At 49.9% G+C, this 27,502-nt stretch overlaps 1 long non-coding RNA gene across 4 annotated transcripts in view; it reads right to left on the bottom strand.

Annotated features, from left to right (window-relative positions):
- Positions 1-5,313: 5,313 nt before the first annotated feature.
- Positions 5,314-27,502, bottom strand: part of LOC140709631 (uncharacterized) — a 33,415-nt gene continuing 11,226 nt past the window's right edge. The window contains exons 6-12 of one of the 4 annotated variants that reach the window (XR_012090283.1): positions 26,266-26,352; positions 18,047-18,162; positions 16,115-16,212; positions 15,581-15,797; positions 14,645-14,709; positions 10,063-10,185; positions 5,314-9,310 (exon numbers count right to left, since the gene is read on the bottom strand). This is a non-coding gene — a long non-coding RNA (uncharacterized lncRNA). Of the gene's footprint in view, positions 9,311-10,062; positions 10,186-14,644; positions 14,710-15,569; positions 15,798-16,114; positions 16,213-18,046; positions 18,163-26,265; positions 26,353-27,502 lie in introns of all 4 variants that reach the window. The other 3 variants (XR_012090282.1, XR_012090284.1, XR_012090281.1) reach the window with 3 other exon arrangements.

Genomic DNA, 27,502 nt, shown 5'->3' with positions numbered 1-27,502 from the left:
GTTGTCGTGAGGCCGGAGATCGGCCTGCGGCCGCAGCAGGAGCAGAACGAGCTGGGACTGTACACAAGGCCGGGAGGCCGCAACTGGGCCTGGAGAGGCCGGACTGAGGAGGTTCGGGGCCTGGAGAGGCCGCCGAAAGGCAAAGGCTGGGCCTGGAGAGGCCGTTCCCCGTGACGAATGAGTTGGGCCTAATGAGGCCACTGGGAGTCAGGAGGAGAGCATGGCGGAGCTGCCAAAAGGCAAGAGGAACTCTGGCCTGGGGAGGCCGCAGTCAGGCGAGAGCTGGGCGTGGACGGTCCACTGTGAGGCAGAGGCTGGGCCCGTGCAGGCCTTCGCGAGGCAGGAGGCTGGGCCTGGCGAGGCCGACCGGAGGTCAAGTCCTGGGTCTGAGGAGGTCGCCCAGAGGCGTGATCGGGGCTGGGCCTCCAGAGGCCAGTGGCAGGCCGGAGGAGCTGGGCCTGGAGAGGCTGACCTGAGGAAGTCTGGCAGCTGGAGAGGGCGTGGAGAGGCAGGAGCTGGGCCGGCGGAGGCCGACTGGGCGACGAGCACGGCCTGCAGGGGCCGCCGGGAGCAGGAGCGAGCCCTGGAGAGGCCGAGTCGAGGCCAGCGTGGGCCTGCAGAGGCCGCCGGGAGGAGGAGCGGGGACTGGAGAGGCTGACCTGAGCAAGTCTGGCAGCTGGAGAGGCCGAGGAGAGGCAGGAGCTGGGCCGGCGGAAGCCGACTGGGCGATGAGCACGGCCTGCAGGGGCCGCCGGGAGCAGGAGCGAGCCCTGGAGAGGCCGAGTCGAGGACAGCCTGGGTCTGCAGAGTCCGCCGGGAGGAGGAGCTGGGCCTGGAGAGGGTGTCTGAAGGAAGTCTGGGGCATGGAGACGCCGTTGGAGGGCAGGAGCCGGGCCCGGAGAGGCCACCGTGGGGCCCGGCTTCAGGACGTTTGGGGCCTACAAAGGACGTGGAGAGGGAGCTGGGCCGGAGCCCAGTCCAAAGAGGTTGTCGTGAGGCCGGAGATCGGCCTGCGGCCGCAGCAGGAACACAACGAGCTGGGCTTGGACACGAGGCCGGGAGGCCACAACTGGGCCTGGAGAGGCCGGACTGAGGAGGTTCGGGGCCTGGAGAGGCCGCCGAAAGGCAAAGGCTGGGCCTCGAGAGGCCGTTCCCCGTGACGAATGAGTTGGGCCTAATGAGGCCACTGGGAGTCAGGAGGAGAGCATGGCGGAGCTGCCGAAAGGCAAGAGGAGCTCTGGCCTGGGGAGGCCGCAGTCAGGCGAGAGCTGGGCGTGGACAGTCCACTGTGAGGCAGAGGCTGGGCCCGTGCAGGCCTTCGCGAGGCAGGAGGCTGGGCCTGGCGAGGCCGACCGGAGGTCAATTCCTGGGCCTGAGGAGGTCGCCCAGAGGCGTGATCGGGGCTGGGCCTCAAGAGGCCAGTGGCAGGCCGGAGGAGCTGGGCCTGGAGAGGCTGACCTGAGGAAGTCTGGCAGCTGGAGAGGGCGTGGAGAGGCAGGAGCTGGGCCGGCGGAGGCCGACCGGGCGACGAGCACGGCCTGCAGGGGCCGCCGGGAGCAGGAGCGAGCCCTGGAGAGGCCGAGTCGAGGCCAGCGTGGGCCTGCAGAGGCCGCCGGGAGGAGGAGCGGGGACTGGAGAGGCTGACCTGAGGAAGTCTGGCAGCTGGAGAGGCTGATAGGCAGGAGCTGGGCCGGCGGAAGCCGACTTGGCGACGAGCACGGCCTGCAGGGGCCGCCGGGAGCAGGAGCGAGCCCTGGAGAGGCCGAGTCGAGGACAGCCTGGGTCTGCAGAGTCCGCCGGGAGGAGGAGCTGGGCCTGGAGAGGCTGTCTGAAGGAAGTCTGGGGCATGGAGACGCCACTGGAGGCAGGAGCCGGGCCCGGAGAGTCCACCGTGGGGCCCGGCTTCAGGACGTTTGGGGCCTACAAAGTCCGCGGAGAGGGAGCTGGGCCGGAGCCGAGTCCAAAGAGGTTGTCGTGAGGCCGGAGATCGGCCTGCGGCCGCAGCAGGAGCAGAACGAGCTGGGCCTGGACACGAGGCCGGGAGGCCGCAACTGGGCCTGGAGAGGCCGGACTGAGGAGGTTCGGGGCCTGGAGAGGCCGCCGAAAGGCAAAGGCTGGGCCTGGAGAGGCTGTTCCCCGTGACGAATGAGTTGGGCCTAATGAGGCCACTGGGAGTCAGGAGGAGAGCACGGCGGAGCTGCCGAAAGGCAAGAGGAGCTCTGGCCTGGGGAGGCCGCAGTCAGGCGGGAGCTGGGCGTGGACAGTCCGCTGTGAGGCAGAGGCTGGGCCCGTGCAGGCCTTCGCGAGGCAGGAGGCTGGGCCTGGCGAGGCCGACCGGAGGTCAAGTCCTGGGCCTGAGGAGGTCGCCCAGAGGCGTGATCGGGGCTGGGCCTCCAGAGGACAGTGGCAGGCCGGAGGAGCTGGGCCTTGAGAGGGTGACGTGAGGAAGTCTGGCAGCTGGAGAGGCCGAGGAGAGGCAGGAGCTGGGCCGGCGGAGGCCGACTTGGCGACGAGCACGGCCTGCAGGGGCCGCCGGGAGCAGGAGCGAGCCCTGGAGAGGCCGAGTCGAGGACAGCCTGGGTCTGCAGAGTCCGCCGGGAGGAGGAGCTGGGCCTGGAGAGGCTGTCTGAAGGAAGTCTGGGGCATGGAGACGCCGTTGGAGGGCAGGAGCCGGGCCCGGAGAGGCCACCGTGGGGCCCGGCTTCAGGACGTTTGGGGGCTACAAAGCCGACGGAGAGGGAGCTGGGCCGGAGCCGAGTCCAAAGAGGTTGTCGTGAGGCCGGAGCGGGGCCTCCGGCCGCAGCCTGGAGCAGGAGGAGCTCGGCCTGGACCTGAGGCCGGGAGGCCGCAACTGGGACTCAAGAGGCCGGCCTGAGGAAGTTCAGGGCCTGGAGAGGCCGCCAAAAGGCAAAGGCTGGGCCTGGAAAGGCCGTTCACCGTGACGAATGAGCTGGGCCTAATGAGGGCACCGGGAGGCAGGAGCGGGGCCCGGCGGAGCTGCCGAAAGGCAGAAGGAGCTCTGGCCTGGGGAGGCCGCAGTGAGGCCCGAGCTGGGCGTGGAGAGTCCGCTGTGAGGCAGAGACCGGGCCTGCGCTGGCCTTCGGGAGGCGGGAAGCTGGGCCTGGCGAGGCCGACTGGTAGGCAAGTCCTGGGCCTGAGGCGGCAGCCCAGAGGCGTGCGCGGGGCTGGGCCTCAAGAGGCCAGTGGCAGGCAGGAGGAGCTGGGCCTGGAGAGGCTGACCTGAGGAAGCCTGGCAGCAGGAGAGGCCGTGGAGAGGCAGGAGCTGGGCCGGCGGAGACCGACTGGGCGACGAGTTGGGCCTGCAGGGGCCGCCGGGAGCGGGAGCGAGCCCTGGAGAGGCCGACTCGAGGCCAGCGCCGGCCTGCAGAGGCCGCCGGGAGGAGGAGCTGGGCCTGGAGAGGCTGGCTGGAGGAAGTCTGGGGCATGGAGACGCCGTCGGAGGGCAGGAGCCGGGCCCGGAGAGGCACCGTGGGGCCCGGCTTCAGGACGTTTGGGGCCTAAAAAAGGCCGCGGAGCGGGAGCTGGGCCGGAGCCGAGTCCAAAGAGGCTGTCGTGAGGCCGGAGAGTAGCTGGGCCTGGACGAGAGACCGGGAGGTCGCAACTGGGCCTGGAGAGGCCGGCCTCAGGAAGTTCGGGGCCTGGAGAGGCCGGCAAAAGGCAATGACTGGGCCTGGAAAGGCCGTTCCCCGTGACGAATGAGGTGGGCCTAAGGAGGCCACTGGGAGGCAGGAGCGGGGCGCGGCGGAGGTGACGAAAGGCACTAGGAGCTCTGGCCTGGAGAGGCCGCAGTGAGGCGAGAGCTGGGCGTGGAGAGTCCGCTGTGTGGCAGAGGCTGGGCCTGCGCAGGCGTTCGGGAGGCGGGAGGCTGGGCCTGGCGAGGCCAGGTGGAGGTCAAGTCCTGGGCCTCAGGAGGCCGACTAGAGGCGTGAGCGGGGCTGGGCCTCAAGAGGCCAGTGGCAGGCAGGAGGTGCTGGGACTGGAGAGGCTGACCTGAGGAAGTCTGGCAGCTGGAGAGCCCGCGGAGAGGCAGGAGTTGCGCTGGTGGAGGCCGACTGGGCGACGAGTTGGACCTGCAGGGGCCGCCGGGAGCAGGAGCGAGCCCTGGAGAGGCCGACTCGAGGCCAGCGCGGGCCTGCAGAGGCCGCCGGGAGGAGGAGCTGGGCCTGGAGAGGCTGGCTGGAGGAAGTCTGCAGCATGGAGACGCCGTCGGAGGGCAGGAGCCGGGCCCGGAGCGGCCACCGTGGGGCCTGGCTTCAGGACATTTGGGGCCTACAAAGGCCGCGGAGCATGAGCTGGGCTGGAGCTGAGTCCAAAGACGTTGTCGTGAGGCTGGGGCTGGGCCTGCGGCCGCAGCTGGGAGTAGGAGGAGCTGGGCCTGGACGGGATGCCGGGAGGCCTCAACTGTGCCTGGAGAGGCTGGTCTGAGGAAGTTCTGGGCAGCTTGACTTGTCAAGACTGCCGGGAGACAGGCAGATTTGTGGCCTGGGGAGGCTTCAGCGAGGCAAATGCTGTTTTCGGAGGATTCTGTGAGGCAGGGAGAAACTTGGCTTTTTATAGCAGCCATGAGGGAATAGTTTGATTGCTCAGGCTGCCGGGAGGCCAAAGGTGTAAATCTTTAAGAAGTCTGTGGACTACAGAGGCTGCCAGCAGCTCGGCAGGAGTTGGCCCAAAGGAAGTTGTTTTGAGGCAGGAAATGAGCCTGTAGATGCAGCCGGGAGAATGAACTCATCCCAGAGATGCCGAATTGAGGACATTCTTGGCCTGGACAGGCTGCAAAAGGCAAAATCTGTGCCTGGAAAAGTCGCCATGGGGCATGAGCTTGGCCTAAGGAGGCCTTTGCAAGGCAGGAGATGGCCCTGTAGAAGCTGCCGAAAGGCAGGATCTTCACCTGAGGATGCCACAGTAAGACATGATCTGGGTCTGGAGGGTCCACTGTGAGGCAGAGGCTGGCCTGTAGAGTCCGACAGTAGACAGAAGGTGGGCCTAAAAAGGCTGATCTGAGGAAGTTTTGGGCTTCAAGAGTCAGTCAGAAGGCAGGCACTGGGCCTGGATAGGGCCTGACAGTCAGGAGTTGGGCCTAAACAGACCAGTGTGAGGGAGGAGCTGTGCCTGTTGAGGCTGCTGGCAGGCAGTCAGAAACTTCGCCTGGGGCAGCTGCCATGAGGCAAGAGCTGGGCCTGGAGAGGCTGCCAAGATGCAGGAGCTGGGCCTGGAGAAGCCAGTGTGAGGCAAGAGACCAGCCTGCGGAGGCTGACTTGAGGAAGATTTTGGCCTGGACAGACTGTCGGGGGCAGGAGCTGGGCCTTTCGAGCCTGCTGGGAGGCAGGCAGGAACTTGGCCAAGGACGAACTCCGTTAAGTAAAAGCTGAGCCTGGAGAGGCCATGGTCACGCAGGAGCTGGACCTATTTAAGCTGCTGGGAGGCAGGTTGTGCTAGAGAACGTGATGTGAGAAAGCTTTAGGCCTATAAAGGCTGCCAGGAGCTGGGCGAGAGCTGAGCTGAAAGAGGTTATTGTGATGTAGGAGATGGGCCTGGAGATGCAGCCGGGAGGAAGAGCTGAGCTTGGAGAGGCCCACTTGAGGAAGTTCTGGGCCTGGAGATGCTGCCAACAGGCAAAAGCTGAGCCAGAATGGCCGCTGTGAGGCATGAGCTTGCTCTAGAGAGGTCATTGAGAGGCAGGAGCTGGGCCTGTAGAGGCTGCTGAAAGGCAGGAGCTTGGCCTAGGTGGCCAAGAAAGTCTCCTGAGAGGCAGAGGTTGACCCTACAGAGGCTGACGAGAGGCAAGAGTTGGGCCTGGGATGGCGGACCTGAGAAAGTTCTTGGTCTAGAGAAGTTGCCAGGATGCAGGAGCTGGGCCTGGAGAGGCCTGGAGAGGCCACCAAGGCATGAGCCGTGCCTAAAGAGGCCAATGTTGGGCAGGAGCTGTGACTGGAGAGGCTGACTTGAGGAAGTTTCGGGCATGGACAGCCTGTCGGGGGGCAGGACCTGGGCCTGGACAGGCCACAGTGAGGCATGAGCTGGGCCTAACGAGGTTAGTGTGAGGCAGGATCTGGGCCCGTCGAGGTGGCCGGGAGGCAGGTAGGAGCTTGTTTGGGGAACATGTCCGTGAGGCAAAAGCTGGGCCTGGAGAAGCCATTGTTACGTAGGAGCTGGGCCTGTCCAGGCCACTGGGAGGTAGAGGGTGGGCCTGGAAAGCTTGACTTGAGGCACTTTTGGGCCTTCAAAGGCCACCAGGAGCTGGGCAGGAGTTGAGCCAAAAGAGGTTGTTCTGAGGCAGGAGTTGGGCCTCCAGCACAGCCAGAAGCAAAAGCGCAGCCTGTAGAGGTCACCTGCGGACAGCAGCTGCGCCTGGAGAGGCCAATGAAAGGCAGGAGCGGGGCCTTGAGAGGCCGACTTGTGGACATTTTGGGCCTGGATTTTGTGGCCTGGACTTAAGGACATTTGGGCCTCCTGCAAAGAGGCAGGAGCTGGGACTAAAGAGGCCATTGTAAGGCAGGAGCTGGGCCTGTACAGGCTGCCAGGAGTCAGAAGACGGGCCTCATGAGGCCACCGTAAAACAGGAGCTGGGTCTCGGAAGGTGGCCGTGAGGCAAAAGCTGGCCCTTGGGACGGCAATGAGAGGCAGAAGCTGGGTCTGGTGAGGTCGACTTGAGAAAGTTCTGGGCCTGGAGAGAAGACTGGGAGGCAGGAGCTGGCTCTAAAGAGGCCGTGGTAACGATGGTGCTGGGCCTGTGGAGGCTGTTGAGGCAGTAGCCTTATCTGCAGAGACTGCCGTGAGGTAGAGTACGGGCCTAAATAGACCATTGTGAGTCATGAGCTTGGTCTGTAGAGGCTGACTGGAGAAAGTTCGGGGCCTGGAGAGGCTGCAGAGGCTGCCGGGAGGCAAGACCTGGGCCAAAAGATTCAAGCATGTTACATTTATTAGGTACTTTATTTCCATTATTAAATTCGGATATACAGTAAAGTAATTATAGAACTCACCATAATGTAGAATCAGTGGGCATGTTAAGCTTGTTTTCCTGCGACTAGATGGTCCCATCTGAGCGTGACGGTAGAAAGTGACAGATCATTAGGCATTAGATTCTTATAGGGACAGCAAAACCTAGATGCCTCACACGCACGGTTCACAACAGGGTGCGTGCTCCTATGAGAATCTAATGCTGCTGCTGACCTGAGAGAAGGTGGAGCTCAGGCGGGAATGTGAGCAAAGGGGAGTGGCTGTAAATACAGATGAAGCTTCCCTCACTCGATACCACTCACCTCCTGTTGTGTGGCTCCTTACAGCTCTATGGCTCAGGGGTTGGGGACCCCCGCTCAAGTGCATCCAAAAGGACCCTTCCCACACCAGTCTTCATAGCGGTCAAGTGCAGCAACCACTTAGCTCCCAAGGCATGTGCCTCGTTGGCATTTCATCACAATCAACAGTAAGTGGTAGCTTGAGTCACTGTGAGGTCACTTACCGGAAATCACCAGCATCCCATTTCCCATTGGCAAGGAGCTCAGCACTGTCCCTTGGACAATCAAACCTATGCCCAAATCCCATCTGTGTGGGTTTATCTCCTGGGACCCTTCCGAGCATACTAGTCAGAGTCCAATCAGGAGACATAAACCACTCAAAAGTTTAAAGTGGTCAAATTTAATCCAGAGAATTATTCATTGTAACAGGGGAACAGCATAATGAGAGATTGGCTAGCACAAAGTAAAGAGAACTCTAGAGAAATCAGGACTAGCCCAGGCCAGGCATGGTGGCTCATACCCAAAATTCCAGCAATTTGAGAAGCTAACGCAGGAGTACTGCTTAAGGCCAGGAGCTAGAGACCGGTCTGGACAACACAGTGAGTCCCTGTCTCTATCCAAAACAAGAAAAGAATTAGCTGGGAGTGGTGGTGCACACTTGTAGTCTTAGCTACTCAGGAAGCTGAAGTTTGAGCCTGGGAGATCAAGGCTGCAGTGAGTCATGATTATGCCACTACAGTCAAGCCTGGGTGACAGAGCAAGACCCTGTCTCAAAGAACAAAACAACAACAACCTTTCACAGACAGAAAAGAAATAGAGCTAATAAGCTAAAGAAAGATGTAGAAATGTGACAAGTAAAGTAATATGAGGTCTTTTACCAATTTAAAATGAACAAAAAATGACATTAAATTTTAATACCCTGTACTGGCAAAGATGCAGTGAAATGGGCACTTTCTTATACTATGACGGGTGTTTAAATTGCATATAAGCCTTCCAGGGTAAAGCTTGACAATTTTTTAAAATAATAGAGACAGGGTCTCACCATACTGCCATACTGCCTCCTCCAACTCTTGGCATCAAGCAATCCTCCTGTCTTAGCCTCCCAAAGTGCTGAGATTATACCTGGGAGGCACCCAAAACCTTGTCAATTTACATCAAGGGTAATGATGTAAATTGTGAGTCACCATGACTCACAGTAATCTTACTTCTGCAAATACCTTGGGGAGACAATTCAATCTAAACAAAGGTCATCTGTACAAACACAGTGAAAATCTGGGAGTAACGGAAGACAGAGTGGTTAAGTGAAATAAGAAACAATTATAAGAAATTAAACCATGGTATTAACAGGCAACTGGTAAAAGGTCAGTTGATGTTAGCTGCTACTTTTTTGTTGTTTTGAGACAGTGTCTCACTCTGTCACCCAGGCTGGAGTGCAGAGGCCTGATCATGACTCACTGCAGTCTCAGCCTCCCTGGGCTCAAGCGATCCTCCCACCTCAGCCTCCCAAGTAGCTGGGACTACAGGAACATGCCACCACACTAGGCTAATTCATGTATTTTTCTGTAGGGATGGTGACTCACTTTGTTTCCAAGGCCTGTCTCAAACTCTTGGCCTGAAGCCATCCTCTTGCCTCAGCCTCCCAAAGTGTTGTGATTACTGGTGTAAGCCACCACACCTGGCCAGCTGCTAATTTTATCAATATTATCATTACTCCACTCAGTTAAAAATTATTATTTTCAAGGCTATGTAATACTATGTGTCCTACAGCATAATTGTAAAAACATATACAGTCGTCCCTCGGTATACAGACAGAATTAGTTCCAGCCCCACATCTCTGCATATACCAAAATCCATGCTTACTCACGTTTCGCCGTCACCCCTCTGGAACCCACGTATAGGAAAATTCCAAATATGAGTTGGGCATAGTGGCAAGCACCTATAGTCTCAGCCACGTGGGAGGCTGAGATGGCAGGATTGCTTGAGCCTGGGAGGTTGAGGCTGCAGTCAACTGTGATAGCACTACTACAGTCCAGACTGGACAACAGAACGAGACTCTGTCTCAGGAAAAAACAAAATAAAACAAAACAGGTTAGAAATTGTAATGAGGCCTGTTGGGCAAAATTCCATATAAACAAAGTATAAATTAATAAAGCAAATGGCGATAAATTAGTATGACTGACTTTCTCAAGTTTCTGACAATAAAGGTAAGAAAAATGCAAAACACAGAGACAGAGGGTAAAAGAAATTAAGAAAGCATTCAACATGTTTAAGAGGAAGACACTGGCCATGTTTGTGCAGCAGCAGTATGTCATGATATGACATACCTTGGAGAGAAGTTCACAGATGAGGAAGTTCATAAAAATGATCAGAGAAGCAAAATACTGATAGCAATACTCAAGTAAACCACAAAATTTCCATAACTCATGTCAGCGAAGTGGGAATATTGTACAGTGTGTGTTGACGTTCCTATACAACACTGTTTATTTGCCTTATGTTTTTGTTTGCAAGCAATGTATATACTAAAAGTTCTTCTTGCCGTCAAAAGAATATGTGTAAGTCATTTGAACATATTCTTCTGTTTTTCTATTTTTATCTTCCTGCCATCATCCTACAGCCTTACTTTAGAAATGTTTTATTTGTTTAGAAAATTGAACAAGTGCTCATTGTGGCAGCTCATACCTCTAGGATGGGAGGCAGGGGTGAAAGGGTTACTTAAGGCCAGGAGTTTGACACCAGCCAGGCCAACAAAGTGAGACCCCATGTCCACAAAACAATTTAAAAATTAGTCAAGTGTCATCATGTATACCTATAGTCCCAGCTACTCAGGAGGCTCAGGCAGGAGGATCCTTAGCCCAGGAGTTCAAGACTGCAGTGAGTTGTCATAGTACTACTATACTCCAGCCTGGGTGACAGGGTGAGACCTCATCTCCTAAAATAAAAAACAAAGAAAAAAAATAGTTCAAGTAGCAAGTTGTATGTGGCTTATTCTGAATATTTCTAAACTAGAAGTTCTCAATCTTTTGGGGTCTAGGATGTCTTTACATTTTTTAACTTTATTAAAGACCTCTAAGAGTATTTCTTTATATAAACAATTATATTAAAACTAGAAAATAAGACAAAATTTTAAAAATCTTCATCACATATTAATAAAATCATTACATGTTGATACAAGATTCTTAAAATATTTAACATTCATTACATATTAATAATAAAACCATTACATGTTGATATAATGCTCGCTCTTTCGCCCAGGCTGGAGTGAAGTGGCGTAATCTCAGCTCACTGCAACCTCCACCTCCCGGGCTCAAGCATTTCTCCTACCTCAGCCTCCCAAGTAGCTGGGATTACAGGCGCCCACTACCATGCCTGGCTAATTATTGTATTTTGTCAGTAGAGACAGGGTGTAGCCATGTTGGCAAGGCTGGTCTTGAACTCCTGACCTCAGGTGATCCACCCGCCTGGGTCTCCTGAAGTGCTGGGATTACAAGCGTGAGCCACTGCGCCCACCCTCATGAATAAATGCTTAAAACACTGATTAGTCAGGCAACAACACTGGGCAGGGGTCTCCTCATTCCCAGCGACGCAAACCCTACCATACGGCTCACGGTTTGCAAGGGTTGCAGAGCTCAAAGGCTCTGACTTGAAATTTCATTATTTTATTTGTACTGTGAGACAGGTTCTGCTCTGTCACCCAGACTAGAGTGCAGCTGTGCAATTACAGCTCACTGCAGCCTCAACCTCCTGGCTTCAAGCCATCTTCCTGCCTCAGCTCCCCAGCAGCTGGTACTACAGTTGAGTGCCACCATGCCTGGCTATTTTTTAAATTTTTTTGTAGAGTGAGGGTCTTGTTATGTTGCCCAAGCTGGCCTCAAACTCCTGACCTCAAGAGATCTGCCCACCTCAGCCTCCTGAGTAGCTGAAACTACAAGTACACATCACCATGCCTAGCTACATGTATTTAATTTTGAAAAATATTTTTGTAAAGAGCAGATCTTGCTGTGTTGCCCAGGCTGGTCTTGAACTCCTGCCCTTAAAAGATACTCCCATCTCTGCTTCCCAAACAGCTGGGACTACAGACATGAGCCACTGCAATGAACTTGAAGAGATTTCTTTAATCTAGCATCCCATACTTGCTAGGATTGGGAAAGGCAGTAGTGTTTTTTTTAATTACTTAATAATTCAGTAAGAATCAAACTCAACCTTGACCTCTGCCTTCTCTCACATCCAGTTTGTCAGGAAATCCTGCTGACTGTCTTCAACACACACTACAGATCCCCACCCAGCAACTCCCTGGCCTCCTCCCCTACTTCTCCCCTCTGACCACCTCTCAACACCACCATGACCCTGGTCAGGACCAAATTCATCTCCCACCTGGATGTTGCCATAACTTGGCCCCCATGCTTCTACCCAAATCTTCCCACAGTCCTTCTCAACTCAGCAGCCAGAGAATGCTTTTAAACCGGAAGACAGATCATGTCGCCTCTCTGCTTAGAACCCTACTGCAGTGCCCATCTGAGTCAGAGTCAAAGCCAAAGCCCCAGCAATAACCTCCCAGGGCTCACGTGATCTGTACTGATCCCCACACCCAGCAAATCCCTGGTCCCCTCCCCTAATTCTCTCCCTCTCTCCTTCTGCTTCACTGGCCTCCTTCCAGAGCCTCAGACACACCTCGGACGCTTTATTCTGTTGTTTCTGCCTACAATCCTCTTCCCTCAGCACCTTGGCCAGCTCCTTCCCCTCCTTCAAGTCTTTGCTCAATTTTCATTTAGAAGGCCACCCCTGACCATAATATTTAACATTGCCATCTGTCCCCATGCCCATCATGCTCATTTCTTCTTTACTTTCTGCCTTCTTTTTATCAAGATCTCACTGTCACCAAGGTTGGAGTGCACTGACACAATCACAGCTCACCGCAACCTCAAATTTCCACGCTCAAGCAATCCTCCCACCTCAGCCTCCCGAGTAGCTGGGACTACAGGTTCATGCCATTATGCCTGGTTCATTTTTTTAGTATTTTATTTTATTTTATTTTGAGACAGAGTTTCACTCTTCTTGCCCAGGCTGGAGTGCAATGGCGGAATCCCGACTCACTGCCACCTCCACCTCCCAGATTCACGTGATTCTCCTGCCTCAGCCTCCCAAGTAGCTGGGATTACAGGTGGGTGCCACCATGCCCAGCTAATTTGTGTATTTTTAGTAGAGACAGGGTTTCGCAATGTGGCCAGGCTGCTCTCGAACTCCTGACCTCAGGTGATATGCCCACTTCGGTCTCCCAAAGTGCTGGAATTACAGGCGTGAGCCACTATGCCTGGCCAATTTTTTCATTTTTTGTAGAGACAGGGTCTTACTATGTTGCCCAGGCTGGTCTTGAACTCCTGGCCTCAAGTAGTCCTCCTGCCTAAATTACTAAAGTGCTGGGGTTACTGGCATGAGTCATCATGCCTGGCTTCATGTTCATTTCTTCTTGCTGCTGCAATGTAGTTTGCAGTTTTCTACATTCAGTGGCTTAAAACACCACAAATGTACCATCTTACAGTTCTGGGGGCCAGAAACACAAACTAGGTCTATTAAGGCTAAAGTCAAGGTGTCAGCAGGGCTGCATTCCTTCTGGAGACTCTGAAGTGTTCCCTTGGCTTTTTCACCTTCCAGAAGCCACTCCCATTCCTTGGATCATGGCCCCTGACTCCATCTTCAAAGCCAGAAGTGAAGCATCTTCAAATCTCCCTCTCTTACCTCTGCTTCCATCACCACATCTCCTGCTCCACTTCTGAATCTCCTACCCTCTTACAAAGACCCTGCAATTGCTGGGCATGGTGGCTACCACCCATAATCCCAACACTTTGGGAGGTCAAGGCAGGAGGAACACTTGAGGCCCGAAGTTTGAAACTAGCATGAACAACATAGTGAGACCCACCTCTAGAAAAATAAATAAATAAGTATTAGCCCGACATGGTGGTGTGTGCCTGTAGTCCCAGCTACTTGATAAGCTGAGGTGAGACAATCGATTTAGCCCAGGAGTTTGGGATCTGCCTGGGCGACATAAACTAAATCCCATCTCTACAAGGATGAGGTGGGAGCATCACTTGAGCCCAGGAATTTGTGGCCAGCCTGGGCAACACAACAAGACCCCATCTGGCCAACATGGCCAACCTGGCCAACATGGTGAAACTCCGACTACAAAAATGAGTTGGGCATGGGTGACATGCATGTGTAGTCCCAGCTACTTCGGAGGCTGAGGTGGGAGGATCGCTTGATCTCAGGAGGTCGAAGCTATAATAAGCTATGATACATCATCGCACCCCAGCCTGGATGACACAGGGAGATTCTGTCTCAAAAAAAAAGAAAAGAAATATAGCACACCAGCCTGGGCAACAAAATAAGACCGTCTCTCTCAGAAAAAAAGAAAATAAACTGTTTCTCTGAGTTCTGTAAACTGTTCTAGCAAATTATTAAACCCAAGAAGAGAGTTATGGGAACCCCTGATTTGTAACAGGTTGGTCAAAAGTACAGGTGACAACCTAGGACTTGCCACTGGCATCTGAAGTGAGGACAGTCTCGTGGGACTGAGCCCCTAACTTGTGGAGTCTGTGCTAAGTCCAGGTAGTATCAGAGTAAAATCATGGGATACCCAGTTAATATCCAGAGCATTGGAGAATTTGGTGTAGAAACTCCATACATACATTCAGTTGGAAGTGTGTGAGTAGAGACAAACACGGGCTTTTCTGTCACCTGTCTACCTGCTTAACTGCATAGGAGAGGCAATACATGGTGCTCATGAACAAAGCAAGCATTCAAGTCCGACCAGACCCAACATTTGACTCAGTCTTAATATCCAGGTGAGCTTGAGCAAATCACTCATTATTCCTACATCTTCATCACTTCATTCATAAAATGGGGATAACTGTGGCACCTACCTGTGATTCTGTGAGAATTACTGAAATACTATGTTTGGTGTTACTGTGATCATTATACCTATTCCAAACTATCTGACAAGGACTGTGATGGATGATAACATCAAAAAATTAGAAACTGTAGTCAGGTCTCTCAGGCAAAATTCCATACAAGCAGAGTACTGTCTCTACAAAGCATTCCTGCCACACTTAATTCACCATTCCCTGAACAAAATGTGCCATCTTCATTGTCCAGGTCTGTACAGTGCTGGTTTTCCTGCCTGAGCAGCACACTTCATCCCATCCCAGCCCATACTTCATCCCTCCACCTCCCCGCTTCCCTCCCCACTCTCATACAACTCTTCCTCATCTTTCAGGACTTGGCTTCAAGGGTCACCTTAATTGGAAGCTTCTCTCACTGTCCAAAAGAGCTTCCCACTGCACTTGATGCATGCACTATTATTTGATTTTTGAGTTACAGTCCAAGTCTTTTTGTACCTGAATAACATGTTGCCCAGTCAGTCTCTCTTCCTGGATTCAGAAGTCTTTCATGGTAGATCCAGCTGGAAGTGACAAAAAGACATTCTTTTGAAATAAAGGATGACACAGATAGACGGAAGTTCTTAAACGTCTTAAATGGTATGTGAAAATTAAACAAAATTCAAAGACTTGTGGGGAACACTTAGGAGGGAAAGTTACTGGGAATGTCATAAAGGGTTAATTTGTATTTTATTTTATTTTTTGAGACATTATTTTTATTTTATTTTTTATTTTCTGTCACCTAGGCTGGAGTGCAATGGTGCAATTAGGGCTCGCTGCAGCCTCGACCACCTGGGCTCAAGTAATGTCACTTAATTTTTATTTGGTTTAAGAAATAAATCTTGGTTGAGGGTGGTGGCTTATGCCTGTAATCTCAGCACTTTGGGAGGCCGAGAGGTATATTACTTGAGGTCAGGAATTTGAGATCAGCCTGAGCAATATATTAAGACCCTGTCTCTACCAAAAAACAGAATGAATGTGTGGAAGACAATTTTTCCACAGACTGGGAGTGGAGGGAATAATTTCAGGATGATTCAAATGCATTACATATACTGTGCACTTTATTTCTATTATTACTACATTGTAATATATAATGAAATAATTCTACAACTCACTATAATGTAGACTCAGTGGGATCTCTGAGCTTATTTTCCTGCAACGACACTGTCCATCTAGGGTGATGGGAGACAGCGTGATAGAACATCAGGCATTAGATTCTCATAAGGAGTGCACAACCTAGATCCCTCGCATGCACACTTCACAACAGGGTTCGTGCTTCTATGAGAATCGAATGCTGCTGCTCATCTGACAGGACATGGAGCTCAGGTGGTCATACAAGTCATAGGAGGGGCTAGAAATACAGATGAAGTTTCCCCTCACTTGCCTGCTGCTCACCTCCGGTTCTATGGCCCTGTGGTTGGAGACCGCTGCTCAAGTGCATTCGAAAGGATCCATCCCATGCCATTCTTCAGAGTCATCTTTACTGCGGCAGTGGTCAACTGTAGCACCCCTAAGCTCGCAGGGCATACGCTTCACCTGGCATTTCACCACAATCAACAGTAAGTGGTAGCTTGAGTCATTGTGAGGTCACTTCCTGGAAATCACCAGCATCCTATATCCCATTAGGAAGGAGTTCAGCACTGCTCCTTGGATAACCAAACCTATTCCCAAATCCTATCTGTGTGGGTCTATCTCCTGGTACCCTCCCTAGCATCAATTCTGTATTTGTAGGAGTCCAATCAGGAGACACAAACAACTCAAAAGTTTAAAGTAGAATGAGCAAGGTGGATCACACCTGTAATCTCAGCACTTTGGGAGGCCAAGGTGGGTGGATTGCCTTGAGCTCAGGAGTTTGAGACCAGTCTGGGAAACATGGCGAAATCCCATCTCTACAAAAAACACAAAAATTAGCTGTGTGGTGGCACTTACCTGTAATCCCAGCAACGTGGGAGGCTGAGGCAGGAGAATTGCTTGAGCTTGGCAGGTGGAGGCTGCGATGAGCAGAGGTTGTGCCACTGCACTCCAGCCTGGGTGACAGCGTGAGACCCGATATCAAAAAGAAAAAAATACATATATGTAAATTTAATATAAAAAGTATTAATTTTGGCCAGGCGAAATGGCTCATGCCTGTAATCCCAGCACTTTGGGAGGCCAAGGCAGGCGGATCACGTGAGGTCAGGAGTTCGAGACCAGCCTGACAAATGTGGAGAAACCTCGTCTCTACCAAAAATACAAAATTAGCTGGGCATGGTGGCACATTGCTGTCATCCTAGTTACTCAGGAGGCTGAGGCAGGAGAATCACTTGAACCCGGCAGGCGGAGGTTGCGGTGAGTCGAGATAGCACCATTGCACTCCAGCCTGGGCAACAAGAGTGAAACCCCATCTCAAAAGAAAAAAAGGTATTAATTTTAACAGAGGATCAGCATAATGAGGGACACACTAGCACAAAGTAAAGACATCTCTAGAGAATACAGAACTAGCAGAGGTCAGGCATTATGGCTCATGCCTGTAATCCCAGCAATTTCGGAAGCCTAGGCAGCAGGATCGCTTGAGGCCAGGAGTTGGAGACCAGTCAGAGCAACATAGTGAGACGCTGTGTCTACCAGAAAAAAGAACAATATTAGCCAGGTGTGGTGGTGGTGCACACCTGTAGTTCCAGCTACTTGGGAGTCTGGGGTGGGAGGATCCCTTGAGCCTGGGAAGTCTACACTACAGTGAGCCAAGATCATGCCACTGAACTCCAGCCTAGGTGACAGAGTAAGACCCTGTCTTAGAAAAAGAAAAGAAAGTGTTAATCCCCCTATGGGAATCTCCTCTTCTCCTGCCCTCTCAGGAAACTCACTTGTCAGTTCTTCCTCCCACTTTCCTGTATCTTTAACCTATCCCCCACTTTTAGCTCCTTCCCACCATCATTTAAATTACTCAAACTTCTTCTATTTTAAAAACTTCTTCCTAAACTCAGTGAGAGGTCTCCTGCACACTCACTGAGCCGTCTGCTCCCCCTGGTGCCTTCTCTATAGCAGCCTGAGCCATGTCTCTAATCCATGAATCTCATCACGTTACTCCCCCATTTACATCACTTCTCCTTGCCTCGGGGATTAAGTCCAGACTCCTTAACAGCCCCTGCTCTGCCCTGCCTTGCAAGGCAGCCTCACTGCTTGCCCCTCTCCATTTCACCTGCTATGGAGTCCAACTGAGCCTCATCTTTCTCCTCTGGGAGTCTCTGAAGTGGGTGATACCCTCTGCTTATAATATGCTTCCCCTTAAACCTCTACTCTCTTCTTGGCTAGCTTCGGCTCCTCTGTTACTTGTCCACTTTGGCATCACCTCCTCACGGAAGGCTTCCTTGACTCCCCAGATTCTCAGGAGCATGGCAGGTGAGGTGCTCCTCCCATGAATGGATGTAGATTAGAGAGAGTGTGTTATTCACGCTTAATTCACCAGTGCTTAGCTCAGTACCTGGCACAAAACAGTTACTGTGGTAGCCAAAGTAATAACCCCCACCCCCACCAATTGTTCATGTCCTATGTTACATAGCACAATTACATAGGAAGGGGGAATTAAGAGTGCAGATAAAATTAAGGTTGAAAATCAGCTGACCTTAAAACAAGATTATCCTGGAATATCTAGAAGAGTCCATGTAATTACAAGCATTCTTTAAAAGTGGAAGAGGGAGGCAGAAGGTTAAGAACCAGAGACAGTGGGCACAATGGCTCATGCCTGTAATACCAATACTTTGGGAGGCCAAGGCAGGAAAATCCCTTGAGTGCAGGAGTTCAAGGTCAGCCCTGGCAACACACTTGAGGCCCCATCTCTACAAAAAAATCACAACAAAATTCACTGAGTGTCATGGTGCTCACCTGTGGTCCCAGCTACTGGGAAGGCTGATGTGGCAGGATTGCTTGAGTTTGAAGCTACAGTGAGCCGTGACTGGACCACTGAACTCCATCCTGAGTGACAAGGCAAGGTCCTGTTTCTAAACAAAAAAAACGACATTGGAATCAGGGTCCCCTCCATCCTAAGGTGCCTACAAGGCATCTCTCTCTGCAAACGAGTAAACATCATCTTCCAACTCCTCACAGAGTGGAGGAGCAGGAAAACTCCCTCACCTCATTTCTGTGCCACTTGGGAGGTCTGGACAGCCCAATAACCAGCTCCTTGCTGATGATGCAATCAGGAAATGGCTCGAGTTGAGCTAAGGAGAATTTGGATCCTTCTTTTGGTTCTCAACAGGCAGGGTAGGGGCCAGGCATGGTGGCTCATACCTGTAATCCTTGTACTGTGGGAGGCCAAGGTGAGAGGATTGCTTGAGGCCAGGAGCTCAAGATCAGCCTGGGCAACATAGCAAGACCTCGGTGGCATGCACCTGTGGTCCCTACTACTTGGTAGGATGAGGTGGGAGGACTGATTATTTGACCTCAGGAGTTTCAGACAGAGCCAGACTATGTCTCAAAAAGTAAAAAAAAAAAAAAAAGAGAGAGAGACTATAGGCAGGCACCACCACATTTGGCTAATTTTTAAATATTCTGTAGAGACAAGGTCTTGCTAGGTTGCCCAGGCTGGTCTAAAACTCCTGGTGTCAGGCTGGGCATGGTGGCTGATGCTTGTAATCCCAGCACTTTAGAAGGCTGAGGCAGGCAAATCACCTGAAGTCAGGAGTTTGAGACCAGCCTGGCCAACATGGTGACTCCGACTCTACTAAAAATACAAAAATTAGCCGGGCAGTAGTGGCATGTACCTGTAGTCTCAGCTACTTGGGAGGCTGAGTCAGGAGAATCACTTGAACCTGGGAGGCGGAGGTTGCAGTGGGCCAAGATTGTACCACTGCACTCCACCCTAGGCAACAGAGTGAGACTCTGTCTGAAAAAAAACAGAAAACAAACTCCTGGCATCAGCACATCTTCCTGTCTTAGCCTCCCAATGCCCTGGGATTATATTGTTTCCTATAATTGAAGACACTTGTTCTTATACTGCTTTAAGGTATAAAAGAAAAAGAAAAAAAACATAATGACAAATGTTGGTGAAGGCCAGGCATGGTGGCTCAGACTGTAATTCCAGAACTTTGGGAGGCTGAGGTGGGCAGATCACTCAAGGCCAGGAGTATGAGGCCAGCCTGGGCGACATGGTAAAATCCGATCACTCCAAAAATATATAAAAATTAGCCAGGCATTGAGATGAGAGAATCACTTGTGCCTGGGAGGTCAAGGCTGCAGTGACTGTGATGGTGTCCTTGGGCTGCAGCCTGAGAGACAGAGCAGCCCCTATCTAGAAAAAAAAATAATGGCAGTGAAGATGTGGAAGATGTGGAGGAATTGGAACCCACATACATTACTCGTGGGAACATCAAATCGTGTAAACACTTTGTTTGGGTACTTCTTTTCCTGTTATTTTAATTAGATTTTTTTTTTTTAAATCAAGACAGGGTTTCACTATCTTGCCCAGGCTGGTCTTGAATTCATGGGCTCAATTCCTCCCATCGGAGCCTCCTGAGTAGCTGGGATTACAGGTGTGAGCCATCACACCCAACTGGTGTAGCCACTTAAGAAAACAGTCTGGCAGTTTCTCAAAATGTACAGTCAGCATATAATGCAACAATTTCACTCCTAGGCATATATCCCAGAGAAATAAAAATATATATCCACACAAATATATATTGTACAACAATCTTCATAGCAGCATTATTCATAATGGCCAAAACATGGAAACAACCCAAATGTCCACCAACTGATGAACAGATAAACAAAATGCAGCGTATCTCTACCACGGAATATTACTCAGCAATAGGAGGATGAAATATTGATACACACTATGACATAAAGGAACTTTGAAAACATTGTGCTAAGAGGGAAAAAAAGCCACAAAAGATCACACATTGTACAATTCTATTTGTCCAAATTAGGCAAATCTATAGCGACAAAAAAATGAATCAATGGTTGCCTAAGGCTGGGAGCCAAGGCAGGTTGGGGGAGTAGGAAGTAGTGGCTAAGGGGTATGGATTTCTCTATAGGGTAATAAAAGGTTCTAAAAGTGACTGTGGTGATCGATGCACAGCTCTGAATATTCTAAAACCTACTGAATTGCAGATTTCAATAAATAAAGTGAAAGGCATGTGAATAATATTTTAATAAAGCTATTATTTAAAATAATAATAATAGGGGGCTGGGCACAGGTAGTCATGCCTGCCTGTAATCCCAGCACTTTGGGAGGCTGAGGCAGGAGGATCACTTGAGGTCAGGAGTTTTGAGCCCACTCTGAGCAACCTGGCAAGATCCCATCTCTACGATAAAAAATGAAAAAATTGGCACACGTCTGTAGTCCCAGCTACTTGGGAGACTGAAGTGGGAGAACTGCTTGAGCCCAGGAGTTTGAGGCTACAGTGAACCATGACCACGTCACTGTACTGCAGCCTGAGCAACAGAGCAAGACTCTGTCTCTAAAAAGGAAAGAAAACAAATGCAAGTTTATATCCCTTTGTGAGTGTAGCCAAGTTGGAGGAGAAAGACAAGAACAAAAGAGCACTGAATAACCAGGGTGAGTGGCTGGTTAGGCTCGGTTGCTAGCTAAGTGGTTTCTAAAGAATTCATTAGTAAAGTTACAGCTCTGGGGACAGTCATGCAAAGAATGAATGCTAAATTCATTACAAATGCCCATGATCTTTCTTTACATGCCTTCTAGTGAAAAGTTCCTAAGTATCTAAACAGCAAGTCTGCAACAATAGCAGCTGTTTGTTAAAGACTACGAAAAAGAAATGGAGGCCGGCCATGGTGGCTCACATCTGCAATCCCTGCACTTTTGGAGGCTGAGGCAGGCAGATCAATTGAGGTCAGGAGTCCGAGAGACGAGCCTGGCAAACATGGTGAAACCCCATCTCTACTAAAAATACAAAAATTAGCTGGGTGTGGTGGCGGGCACCCATAATCCCAGCTACTCGGGAGGCTGAGGCAGGAGAACTGCTTGAACCCAGAAGGCAAGGGTTACAGTGAGCTAAAATCGCATCATTGCACTCCAGCCTGGGCGACAAGAGCAAGACTCTATCTTAAACAAAAAAAAAAAGAAAAAAAGAAATGGCATCTTCTTCAAGAATGACATAGTTTTTCATGATAAAGCTCTAATTTTGCATTTGTTCAAGTATTGATTAGAATTACCCAATATGACACCAATCTTGGATAAAGTGCAAACAACATAATTTCATTTTCTCAATAATCAAAACTGACGAGGCAGTCTAATATCAATTCTGATCTTATTAAACACGGATCAGATTTTAAAAATAATGGAATGATGGAGCAAATAAGATGTTACAACCTGTTCCAAGGGGAATTCCAAAACCCACGCATATCTGAGACCATCAAGTATGATGAAATATATTTGATTACTATACTGAAAAATAAACTGATTATAAAGCCAACAACAATTGGGCAGGGGTCTCCTATCCACAGCCACACAAACCCGATTATGCCACTATGTGGTTGCAAGGCCTACATAGCCTAGAAGGAACTGGTCTGACGTGGGATTTCATTTCATTTGTATCTATATTTTGAGACAGGGTCCCACTGTGTCACCCAGGATGGAGTGCAGTGGTATAATCATAGCTCACTGCAGCCTTGACCAACTGGGCTCAAGAGATGCTCCTGCTTCAACTGCCCCAATACCTGGAAATACAGGCAAGTACCATCATGTCAGGCTTTTTAAAATTATTATTAATTTTTTTAGAGAGAGAAGTCTTAATATGTGGCCCAAGCTGGCCTCAAACTCCTAGCCTCAAGAGATCTGCCCACCTCAGCCTCCTGAGTAGGTACACACCACCATTCCCGGCTATATTTATTTTATTTTATTAAATTTCTTTCTTTTATTTTTGTAGAGAGGAGGCCTTGCTATGTTGCCCAGGCTGCTCTCAAACTCATGGCCTTAAAACATACTCCCATCTCTGCCTCTCAAACTGTTGGAACTATAGGTGTGAGCTACTGCCCCTGGCCTGACTTGGGATTTTTTTAATCTACATTCCTTTACTTGGTAGGATTGCGAAAGGCAGTAGCGGTTTTTTTAATTAATAATTTAATTAGAATCAAACTCAACCTTGACCTCTGCTTTCTCTCGCAGCTCACATCCAGTCTGTCAGGAAATCCTATTGACTGACTTCAACATGAATCCAGGCTCTGACCATCTCTCACCACCACCGTGCACCAGGTCAGGACCACTATCATCTCTCACTGGGATGTTGCCACAGCTTGGCCCCCATGCTTCTACACAAATCTTCCCAGAGTCTTTCTTAACTTGGCAGCGAGGGCGTGCTTTAAATCAGGAGACAGATCATGTCGCCTCTCTGCTCAGAACCCCTCGGTGGTTCCCATTTTAGTCAGAGTAAAAGCCAAAGCCCCAGCAATAGCATCCCAGGGCTTACGCGATCTGTACCGATCCCAGCCCAGCAACTCCCTGGCCTCCTCGCCAACTTTGCTCCCTCTCTCTCTTTGCTCCACTGACCTCCTTCCAGAGCTTCAGACACACCAGGGAGTTTCCTTCTAATGCCTTTATCCTGTTGACTCAGCCTACAATGCTCTTCCTTCAGCACCTTGGCCAGCTCCATCATCTGCTTCAAACTTTTGCTCAATATTCACTTATGAGGCCAACCCTGACCACTCTACTCAACATTGCCATTTGTCCCCATTCCCACCATGCTCATTTCTTTCTTTCTTTTTGAAACAAGGTCTTGCTCTATTGCCCAGGCTGGAGTACAGTGGTGCGATCATAGCTCACAGCAACCTCAACCTCCTGGGCTTAAACAATCCTCCCGCCTCAGCCTCCCTAGGAACTGAGACTACAGCTGCATGCAACAACACCTATCTAATTTTTTTTTTTTTTTTTTTTGAGACAGAATCTCAGTCATCCAGGCTGAAGTGTAACAACGCTATCTCGGCTCGCTGCAGTCTGCCTTTCAGGTTCAAGTGATTCTCTGCCTCAGCTTCCTGAGTAGCTGGGATTACAGGCACCACACCTGGCTAATTTTTGTATTTTTAGTAGAGATGGGGTTTCACCATATTGGCCAGGCTGGTCTTGAACTTCTGACCTTGTGATCCAACCCCCTCGGTCTCCTAAAAGTGCTGGGATCACAAATGTGAGCCACCGCGCCCGGCCTTTTTAAAAAAACTTTTTTAGACATGAGGTCTCATTATGTTGCCCAGGCTGGTCTTAAGCTCCTGGGCTCAAGCGATCCTCCTACCTCAGCCTCCCAAAGTGCTGGGATTACAGGCATGAGCAACTGTAACATAAAGCCCCAGCTTCATGTTCATTTTTTCTTGCTGCTACAACAAACTACCCTATATTTAGTGGCTTGAAACACCACAAATCTACCACCTTACAGTTCTGGGGTCCAGAAGCCCAACTAGATATATTAAGGCTAAAGTCAGGTGTCAGAGGGGCTGCATTCCTTCTGGAGGCTCTAGAGAGAATGTGCTCCGTTGTCTTTTCCAGCTTCTAGAAGCCACCCCATTCCTTGACTCATCTTGAAGATGGCCCCTGACTCCATATTCAAGGCCAGAAGTGCAGCATCTTCAAATCTCCCTCTCTGACCTCTTCTTCCATCACCACATCTCCTTCTCTAACTCTGACTCTCCTACCTCCTTCTTTCTCTTATAAAGATCCTTGTGATTGGTGGGCATGGGGGCTCCCATCTGTAATCCCAACACTTTGGGAGGCCAAAGAGAAAGGAATGCTTGAGGCCAAGAGTTTGAGACCAGTCTGGGGAACACAGGAAGACCCCCCTGCCTTTACAAAATTAAAATTAAAATCAGATGGACATGGTGATGCACGCCTGTAGTTCCAGCTACTAGAGAGGCTAAGGTGGAGGATCGCTTTAGCCTAGGAGGTCAAGGCTGCAGTGAGCTGTGATCACATCACCATACTCCAGCCTCAGTGGCAGAGCGAGACTCTATCTCAAATATAAGAAAAGAAATATACATTTGGTCTCTGCCCCTGGTTCCTGGCATAGAACTTCTAAAGCTCTTATAGAGTCCTTAGTGACCGAGGTAACAGGAGCATTTCCTGTTTTAATATTTAGTCTTAGTCCCAGTTTCCTGACACAAGGGCCTCTAAGGTCTTTCAGATCTGCAGCATGGTAAGAATGCATGTGGGATGCTGTTGAGCTGACACAGTGGCTGCAAGCTCCCAGACTGCTTCAGGAGGAGGGCTGGCTGCCAGAGGAACCAACCACATTTATTTTTTTAAACGGAGTTTGGCTCTTGTAGCCCAGGCTGGAGTGCAATGGCACAATCTCAGCTCACTGCAACCTCTGCCTCCCAGGTTCAAGCAATTCTCCTACCTCGGCCTCCTGAGTAGGTGGAATTATAGGGATGTGCCAAAACGCCCAGCTAATTTTTGTATTTTTAGTAGAGATGGGGTTTCACCATGTTGGTCAAGCTGGTTTCAAAATCCTGACCTCAAGTGATCCACACGCCTCAGCCTCCCAAAGTGCTAGGATTACAGGCATGAGCCACTGCACCCAGCCTCAACCACATTTCTTGAGGCTTGAAACTTTCAGCCTCACCTGCCGAACTCCAGGAGGCTAAAGGGACTGGAGATTGACTTAGCTACCAATGGTCAATCAATCATGCCTCCATAAAAACCCAAACAACAGGGTTTGGGGAACTTCTGTGTCGCTGAACACAAGGAGGTGCTGGGAGGGTAGCGTGCCCAACAGAGGGCATGGAAGCTCTGTGCCCCTCCCCACTTACCTTGCCCTGTGCATCTCTTTCACTGGCTGTTCCTGAGATGGAGCCTTTACATTGAGCCAGTAACAGAAAATAAGCTGGCCAGATGAGGTGGCTCATGCCTGTAATCCTAGCACTTTGGGAGGCAGAGGTAGGGGGAAATCACTTGAGTCTAGGAATTTGAGACCAGCTTGGGCAACATAACAAGACCCTATCTATACAAAAAATAAAAGAAATTAGCCTGATATGGTGGTGGGAACCCTGTAATTTCAGCTACTTGAGAGGCTGAGGCAGGAGAATCACTTGAGCCCTGGAGGTTAAGGCTTCAATGAGCTACGATTGCACCACTGCATGCCAGCCTGGACAAGAGAACAAGGCCCTGTCTTTAAAAAAAAAAAAAAGAAAAGAAAGAAAGGAAAGGAAAAACCTGTTTTTCTAAGTTCCGTGAGTTGTTCTAGCAAATAACTAAACTCAAGAAGAGAGTCATGGGAAACCCTGATTTCTAACTGGTTGGTCGAAATACAGGTGACAACCTAGGATTTGCAATTGGCATCTGAAGTAAGGGTAGTCTCGTGGGACTGAGCCCCTAACCTGTGAGGTCTGCACTAACCCCAGGTAGTGTCAAAACGGAATTGTGGAATACGCAGTTGGTATCCAGAGAGTTGGAGAATTGGTGTAGAAACTCCACACACACATTTGGTTAGAAGTGTGTGAGAAGAGAGAAACATGAGTTCTTCTCTTACCTGTCTACCTGCTTAACTGCATAGGAGAGACAGTGCACGGTGCTCATGAACAAGGCAAGCATTAAAGTCAGACCAGACCTAACATTTGACTCAGTCTTAATATCCAGGTGAGCTTGGGCAAATCACTCATTAACCCCAAGTCTTCATCATTTCGTGCATAAAATGGGGAAAACTGTGGCACCTACCTGTTTTTGTGAGAATTAATGAAATACTATGCTCGATGTTATTGTGATCATCATACTGTTTGACAAGTACAGTGAGGCATGATAACATCAAAAACTTAGAAACTGTAATGAGGTCTTGGGCAAAACTCCAAATACTGTCTCTACAAAGCATTCCTGCCACACTTAATTCACCATTCCCTGAAAAAAATGTGCCATCTTCATTGTCCAGGTCTGTACAGTGCTGGTTTCCTTGCCTGAGCAGCTCACTCCATCCCATCCCAGCCCATTCCTCATCCCTCCACCTCCTCCTTCCCTCCCCACTCTCATACAACTCTTCCTCATCTTTCAGAACCTGGCTTCAGTGTCACCTTAACTGGAAGCTTCTCTCACCCTCCAGAAGAGCTTCCCATTGCACTTGATGCATGCACTATTATTTGATCATTTTTGAGTTATAGTCCAAGTCTTTTTGTACCTGAATAACATGTTGCCCGGTCAGTCTCTCTTCCTGGATTCAGAATTCTTTCATGGTAGATCCAGCTGGAGTGACAAAAATACATTCCTTGAAAAAAAAAAAAAACAAGAAAAGAAAAAAGAGGGATGACACAGACAGACATCAGTACTTAAAAGTTTTAAATGGTATGTGAAAAACAAACAAAATGCAAGGGCCTCCAGCAGAAACGTAGGAGGGAAAGTGTTACTAGGAAATATAACAGAAGGTTACTTTTAATTTTATTTTATTTTTAGTAAAAGGGTCTTGCTCTATCGCCTAGGCTGGACTGCAGTGGTGCAATCACAGTTAACTGAAGCCTCAACCTCCAGGGCTCGAGCAATATTCCCATCTAATTTTTATTTTATTTAAGAAACACAGTCTTGCTCTTACCAAAGCTAAAGTGCAGTGGTGTGATCATAGCTTACTGCAGCCTCAACCTTCTAGGCTCAAGTGATCCTCCAGTCTTAGCCTCCCCAGTACCTGGGACTATAGGTGTGCAGTGCAATGTGTAGCTCAATTTTTTTTAATTTTTAGTAGAGACAAAGTGTTGCTATGTTGACCAGGCTGGTGGTGATCTCCCACACTCAGGCAGTTCTCCCACCTCAACTTTCCAAAGTGCTGCGATTACAGGTGTGACCTGCCTGTAACACCACACAGGTGTGACCTCACACCTGGCTGAGGGGGTTAACTTTTAATTATATAAAGACCTCAAAGGAAATATTAGAAGGAGCCTAAATGCCTACAGCAGCTGATGAGTAAACTGTGATACATCTACATAACAAAATATTATGCAACTATGAAAAGGATTAAGATAGATCAATAGGTATTGGCACAAATGTCCACAAAATATGAAAATGTGAAGTGATGTTCAATTACCATGTATGTATCTTGACGGATATGGCCCATTTTCTCAATAGCAATTATTTCCTGAGATAATATTATGGGTCTAAAGACTGAAGGAAATTTTTCACTTATTTATTTAAAAGTATTTACTATTTTTATAATTTAGTAAAAGATTAAACAGATCATCGCATTACTAAAAGACAAATTAATTCTATAAACAAATGGAAAAGACACGGACAGCCCAGGCATGGTGGCTCACGCTTATAATACTAGTATTTTGGGAGGGGGTGGTGGGGGGATTGCTGGAGGCCAGGAGTCCCAGACCAGCCTAAGAAACAAAGGAAGACGTCGTCTCTACTAAAAATTAAAAAAAAAT

The sequence above is a fragment of the Chlorocebus sabaeus genome, chromosome 21 (genome assembly GCF_047675955.1).
Source record: "Chlorocebus sabaeus isolate Y175 chromosome 21, mChlSab1.0.hap1, whole genome shotgun sequence".
Taxonomy (NCBI): Eukaryota; Metazoa; Chordata; class Mammalia; order Primates; family Cercopithecidae; genus Chlorocebus; species Chlorocebus sabaeus.
Note: the sequence above shows the minus strand (reverse complement) of the source record. Positions and strands in the feature narration are given on the sequence as shown.